The sequence below is a fragment of the Syngnathus scovelli genome, chromosome 13 (assembly GCF_024217435.2).
Source record: "Syngnathus scovelli strain Florida chromosome 13, RoL_Ssco_1.2, whole genome shotgun sequence".
Taxonomy (NCBI): Eukaryota; Metazoa; Chordata; class Actinopteri; order Syngnathiformes; family Syngnathidae; genus Syngnathus; species Syngnathus scovelli.
Genome location: NC_090859.1, coordinates 7,855,046 through 7,862,112, shown reverse-complemented (window position 1 = coordinate 7,862,112; position 7,067 = coordinate 7,855,046). Strand labels below are relative to the sequence as shown.

At 37.9% G+C, this 7,067-nt stretch overlaps 1 protein-coding gene across 1 annotated transcript in view; it reads left to right on the top strand.

The window, feature by feature from the left end:
- Nucleotides 1-286, top strand: part of fech (ferrochelatase) — an 8,997-nt gene extending 8,711 nt beyond the window's left edge. The window contains exon 11 of the mRNA XM_049737803.2: nt 1-286. This exon is cut by the window's left edge and continues 1,610 nt beyond it. The gene's annotated coding sequence lies outside the window, so the exon portion shown is untranslated.
- The last annotated feature ends 6,781 nt before the right edge of the window (nt 287-7,067 follow it).

Below are 7,067 nucleotides of genomic sequence, written 5' to 3'. Positions count from 1 at the left end.
AAAAAGCAGTGCAAACAGTTGAATGAGGTTCCCTGCTGTTTGTACTTTAAGGCAATATCTGCCGCCAAAAGCTGAATTTTTCTCGTGTGTTCATCTGAAAAGTGCATTTAGTAGAACCACTTTATAATCCCCCCCCCCCCCCCGCCCCCTTTATGTTTGAATGTATTTATTTGCTTTTGATTTATTGTATTACCTGTCTCTATTGTTTAAAACAAAAATTGAGTCATGGAGTTTCAGCATGTCTTCCTCTATAGTCAAATAAACGGCAAAACGTGATACATGAAAACCGTGAATTGTGATTTTATTGGGGAAACCGATAAGGTAGTGTTGAGCGACAATATTAGCTAGCAGGCTAGTCATGAAATTACTCAGACAACCCAAACACAACAAAATTTGTTCTCTTTATCCACAGGTTCTGATGGAGTCATTCTTATTATTTTATAAATAGAAGAAAACCAGCAGTTATTTTGTCAAATGAACGGGAAACACACATAATTGTAATCCTTAATCTGTCAATTTTGTAAACAGTCCTGTGATTTAATCCTCCATCTTCTTCAGTCCTCGTCCTCCTTTCTTCTTCCTTTCTCAGCTTGGCCATTTTCTCTTTCTACCTCTCCACTTTTCTCCCCTTTTGTCTGACCAATCTTTTCCCCCCATCTCCCAGCTTCATCCCCACCACCTTCCAACACCTTCCCATTCATTCTATCAGTTTGCCAAACCCCTCACTTCCCTCCAAGCCCCTCTAAGCAGCCCCCCCACCCCTTGCGGTGTTGCAATCACCTCTGCTGCTGTTGATTAAGCTGAGAGAGATTGGTTGTCCACGACCCAATAACCCCTGAGGTTGCAAGGCTTGGCGCCCTCTCCCCTTTTCTCCCCCATCCTCCCATTTTGCACGCCTCCCCGCCCCAACAACCCCTCAGCATCTGAGCCAGCCACAGTCTTTCCCTTTGTTTTTATTTTCATGTCACTGTCACCACTTACCTTTCTCCCTTTCTTCCTCTTCTATCTTTCCTGCTCTGCTTTTCTCTTCTCTCCCCTTTTCTGGCCTCATCACAGCACATCACTTTCCCTTTATTGAATCCCTCGTACTCTCTTATTCATAAATAGCCATCTCAATTAATTTGTATTGTATTGGATGACATTCTTTGAATACTCATACAAATATGGTGTGCCATGAGAGATGTTCAGCTGTGCCGTGAGAAATTGTCCGACATTAAATACCGAGCGCATTGTAAACAGGATCGCCAAACCACAGGTCAGTTCGCGCAAGGCCTGGTAAGCCACTTGCTAATCGTGCATGCGTGGCAAATCGGAGAATCTTGAGATTTCATGTTGGGCATCGGCACATACTCAGTTTATGTGTGTTGCTGTTAGTGTTGGCTCGTGAGTGAACGATTCGTTCAAAAGAACGATTTTTTTTCCCCAGTGAACAACAGTCAACGAATCATTTCCTAAAGTGATTCGTTCTTTTTTCAGTTCATATGACTTCAATCAGTAGGTGCCGGTAATGCGCATTGAAGCTGGTGCCACCTCGCCGTAAATCAAAACGAAGAAGAAAATGACGTAACTCCCTGCTCACGAACGAGTCGTGAATTGCATTTCCTGTTCACCGACTGAACGAATCTGTGAGTGAACGAGTCAGTGAGTGAGTGATTTGCATTTCCAGTTCATCCTGAGAACGGATCAGTGAGGGAACGAATCCTGACTTTCCCGTTCGCGAACGAGTCAATGGCTGAACTGTCTTCCCGTGCATCAACGGATCAGTCAGTGAACGTGTTGCGTCTCCCGGCGTGAACTATGGAAGCCAGAATGTCGATTTACGATTTGCCAAGGAAAGAAAGAACCACTCACTGAAACACCACTTCTTTTATGCACGTTTTCTCCAATCTAACGGCTAACTTTATTGCATGAATGGATGCGCCGTTATGCAACAATGGGGAGATTATGCTTCTGTTTGGGTAATCTTGATTTTATAACACTTGTAGTAGTTTTTAAATAACGTGTATGCATGTATACGCCTAGATATTGTTATCCAATATATCTACTGCAATTTCACATTAGGTTGCTGGTTTGAAATTTACTGCAAATCACTCACTCACAGATCCGGTCAGTTGGGAACGGGAAAAGCAATTCACGACTCGTTTGTGAAAGGGAAGTTACGTCATTTTCTTCTTCGTTTTGATTTACGGCGAGGTGGCACCAGCTTCAATGCGCATTACCGGCACCTACTGGTTGAAGTCATATGAACTGAAAAAAGAACGAATCACTTTAGGAAGTGATTTGTTCACTCACCCTAACCCTTGTATTTATATCCGCCAATCAAAACATAAAAATCAGACATTTGGTTAACTACTTTATATGACAATATGTGTATGTATGTATATATATATATATATATATATATATATATATATATATATATATATATATATATATATATATATATATATATATATATATATATATACACAATTTAAAGAATATTTAGTATTTATTTTTATTCAATTATACGATTCTCCATACATATATAGGAGTAGAACTTTACGTCTTTTGTTGTAATATAACTGATTTTAATATAGAAGCTGGTGTGACACTTAACAGATTTTTGTTGGTGGTGTGCCTCGAGATTTTCTCCAATGAAAAGTTGTGCTGTGAATGATAAAAGGTTGGGAAACACTGCTCTAACGGTTCAGTGGCCTGACTTGATTCAAATCCTACCTGGTGAAGGTGTGAAGGCTGAAATAGACTCCGCCTCCTCTGAAAAGTATAAGGGGTATAAAAATAAATGCATGGCTGGATGGATGTTGAAAAAATGAGTACAGACCAATGAAAGCTAAAATAAGGCTTCATCATAGACTGGAAACATTTTCTTGTTTTTACTGTGAAATGGATAAAAAGCTACCTTGAAGTAGTTATTTTTTTCTTAATCTTGAGCTGTGTATGTAATTTAGCTAACACCTGGATACATTCATTCATTCTTTGTTTTTACATTCTTGCAGTCAAACTTATTTAGTCGTTCAAAGTGGATATTTACACACTTCCATTAAACTGAACTTACAAAGGAAAAGGATAACATGAAATTCCATTTGGACTCGAAACCTTTATGCTTTGCCCTTTTCTCTTATTTCGCTCTCTTGCCTTTCCAACATCCAAATTGTTCGTTCTCCTCTTTGCTCCATTTACTCTGTCTGCTAGCCACGCAGCTCAGGTGAGTGTGTGTTCCCGTGTGTGTGTGTGTGTGTGTGTATTGTGTGGTGACTGCAGTCTGCTTGTAATTGAAAAACTGCAAGGCCAACCCTGTGACCTCCTATTGAGAGAACGACCATTGATTTCTGCAGAGAAAGGGAGAGCGGTATGAAGTTGAAAAAGAATAAGAAAAACATTTTGAAGAACAGAGAAGACGGATAAAAAAAGTGAGGGATGAGGGGAGGGGGTGGATTAAAACCACAAAAATCAAAGAAGGGAATGGGGAGTCTTGCGTTGGCTGGTCAACTTGAGCAGTCTTCTGTCCGCGCATGTGATGTAGTCACTCTTGCCACCAGCCATTATCGATGCGATGTTATTTCATCTAAACCTCCTCAACACGTTTTAGGGGAGTCAAACCAACAAACTTCTAATTCTGAGGACACTTTACTCTGTCGCTCAAGTAGAAATTATCCAGACAATGGTGACTCTAGTGAATAGCATCCCCATGTTTGATTTCATATTGTTGTACCGTCAAATGACAATTGTTGCTGAAGTTCTGCACCACTTCCAAACCACATCCGCAATCATTGGCAAAATTAAAATAAATACCTCCCCAAAAGGCTGTCAGTGATATCTAACTGAGCATTATATCTTTAAATATCTCATTAGATTGAGGGCCTTCCAAAATCTGCAACGATATGATGACCATCATGTGGTATTTACACGTTGCATAATAGAATTAGATGAAAAAATCTGTATTAAAAACAAACAAAACTAAGACATACCAATCATATTACAGCACGTATTAGCAATCATTATGATAACAAAGTGGGCAACGAGTGTACGTTCACTTGCATCATTATTGTCCCGTCATTTCCGACTCCATCTCTGCCACTTTTAGGGAGGATTTGCCACAATCTGACGATATCTCATACTCGCCCAAAGGGTTCAATCAACTTCTTTCTGATGAAATCAACAAAAGATGAACATCACCACAATGATGGGCTGTATTGCACATCTGTGCGGGAGGTTGTTAAGATCCCCGCAGATTTCTTATCGGTGTACTTACAGCAGCGGGAGTCATATTTATTTGCCACCGTAAACATTTTCCCCTCTGGCTCTTTTGTCACTGCAAGTTGTACGAATTAAGACGGCAGCGTTTTACAAACGCTTAAGCTGCAGTCACTCGTCGCTTTCCCACGCTTTGTCCTCTTTATCAGGAATCTGACCCGCAGGTAATAGAAAGACAATGTCACTAGATTTACCAGCAACCCAATGGCCTGTTGTTTCCTTGGCAACAGTGGCAGGGGAGCGGGAGGAAGAGGAGGGCGGGGTTTAAAGGTGAAAAGTGATGAGGTGGATTGATGATGCGAGGTCGATGCGTAGATGATTACAGCGGAGGAATGGTGGGATGAAAAAAAGAAAGAAAATGGAGTGATTGTGAAGTGCATAAAAAATAAGGGGAAAGACTGGTGTTACTTTTTCAAGTTATCAGATTCCATGTAAGTTACAGGAAAAGAAGACTCAAACGATCAACTCATAGCGTTGTGTCAAAGTAGCAATATTATGTCTAATGAATTATGTGTAAATGTTGAGGTTTTGCCAAAGTTTGCAAATGAGACTGAGCCTATTTCAGCCGAAATTTTGTTAAACTTCTGCACTTTGCATCAAATGTATTGGGACTGATTATAAGGCTTTTATTTTTTTGCTGCAAACTAAAAACATTTGGGTTTTAGCTATGAGACAAGAGATATTTTTTAAATTCCAGAATTTTGCAACTGCATGTGATACACAACTTAGAATACCGTATAGTTTGTCATGAGGGATCAAAATTTGGTTACTTTTATTCATTGTCATTACATTTTAATAATTCTATACTTCACTTTTATGAATTGATAAATGCCTGGATGCAAATAAAGCTTTTTAGAAAGTTGGACCCCATGAGAAAAATGAGTTCCAATATAATTAATATTAACAGGCAAAAAAAAAAAAAAAAAATTTGGACAAGTAGCCCAACATCAGCAAAGTGACTCTGGAGGTTTCATTTGTACAATATTTAGTGAGTGAACACCTGTGCAGTTTTAAGTTTGAATTTTTAATACGGCAGAATTCTTGGAATCAGTAGACATAAGCTGAATAGGTTAAACTTGGAACGAGATGAATCGGTGGAAAAAATGTAGAAATTAGAGGGGAAAAAACTGAATGAGTCTAAATACTTGTGGGTCTGGTAATAGGGAGAATGTAGAATTTTTAATGAGGGAGAACTCTTGGAATCAGTTGGCATAAACTGAATAGTTTAAAGCTGGCATGGCATGGTTCTAAATCCTTCAGATGCGAATGCATTTAACACAATATTCTGTTCATTAAGAATAATACAACTATTCAAAATACATCCACAAGAAGTGAAAACAGAGCGCACGGCGCTAATGATGCCAATGCTATGAAAATGAGGGGACAATATGAAAGTGAAATACGATTTATTATTTTTGTGTCATCTCAAGTTTACGGCTTTACTGTGTCCGTCGTTTCCATCGATTGAAGGAACTGAACCCTCAATGAAACAAAGTCTTTCGGCAAATCCTTCTCTATACTGACAATATACTGAGATTTTTTAAACGCACCTTGTCATGAAAAATTAAATTTAACCAGTCACTTCTTTGAGATTCTAATGTAGCAATGATTTGTGTGGATTAATGCATCTAACAATGGGACATTTTAATTTCTCCACTTTGGCAACCATGAGTTGTTTGGACTCTTCGAGTAATAAAGATGGCGGATTTACAAAACCGTTTGGCCGCACCCATTACCTGGTTTGATAGCGCCGCCCCAAAGACTGTGACGTACTAGATAAAAATACGTAATAGAAAATAGATAAAACTGAATGGAGATCCCCCCCAAACATATTACGTAAGTACCTCAGATTAAACTTTTCTACAATCTTGGAAACACCAAGTGCACAATAAAATGTATTTAAAAGCTAAAAAGGTGAAAATGTGGATTTTTTGACAATGGCAATTTTAGGAATGTTGAAAATCCTACCCAATGTGAATTGAATGAGCTGATATATGAATTTCAAATTGGAACAATGTAAACGTGAAATATGTTGAATGGGCCATTAAGAATCAAAGGTAAAAATTTGGCTGAAATTTTATGAATTTTGGGAAAACTGAACATTTTTTCGAATGGAAAAAAAAAGGAAGCTCCCCTCACGTGAATATTTGGAGTATTTAGATAATGTTGAAGTTGGAATGGGGTGAATCGGATGAATTATGTGAAAGTTGCTAAGTGTAAAAAAAGTGGGGGGAATAAGTGTGATAATAGTAAAAGTGCAGGAATAAAATAAGTGTGAAGGCCTTCACACTAATTACCACCTTGAAAATAACGAATTTGACTTTTATTGGCCAGTATGAATTTTGAAAATGTCCATGGCATCTGAAGCACACTTCAAATCTGTATATGTATATATATATATTTTTTTACAAAAACAGTAATGACACCGGATTCACATGTTCATGGATAAAACCATTGTGATGTATTTATTGATGTTTTTGTTTGGTTTTTATACATAGAGTGGAACAATAATAATTCTCCAATTGTCTCCTTCATGTTTGATCATCAATTTATTCCACAACCCAAATTTTCTCATGTCTCTTTTTCTTTACCAACAAAAATGTACAAAATGTAAAAAAAAAAAAAAAAAAAAAATACTTAATTTGTTTCAGATTCACTGGGTGAACTATGGAAAGCATTGTTTAAAAAAAAAAAAAAAACCTGAATGTAATGATTTGGTTTTGATGACATTTTAGAGTGAGAGAGTTGGAGGATAAAACAGATTGAATACCAAAAATAAATAAGAAGCAGATGACCTTCGACCCTTTGCT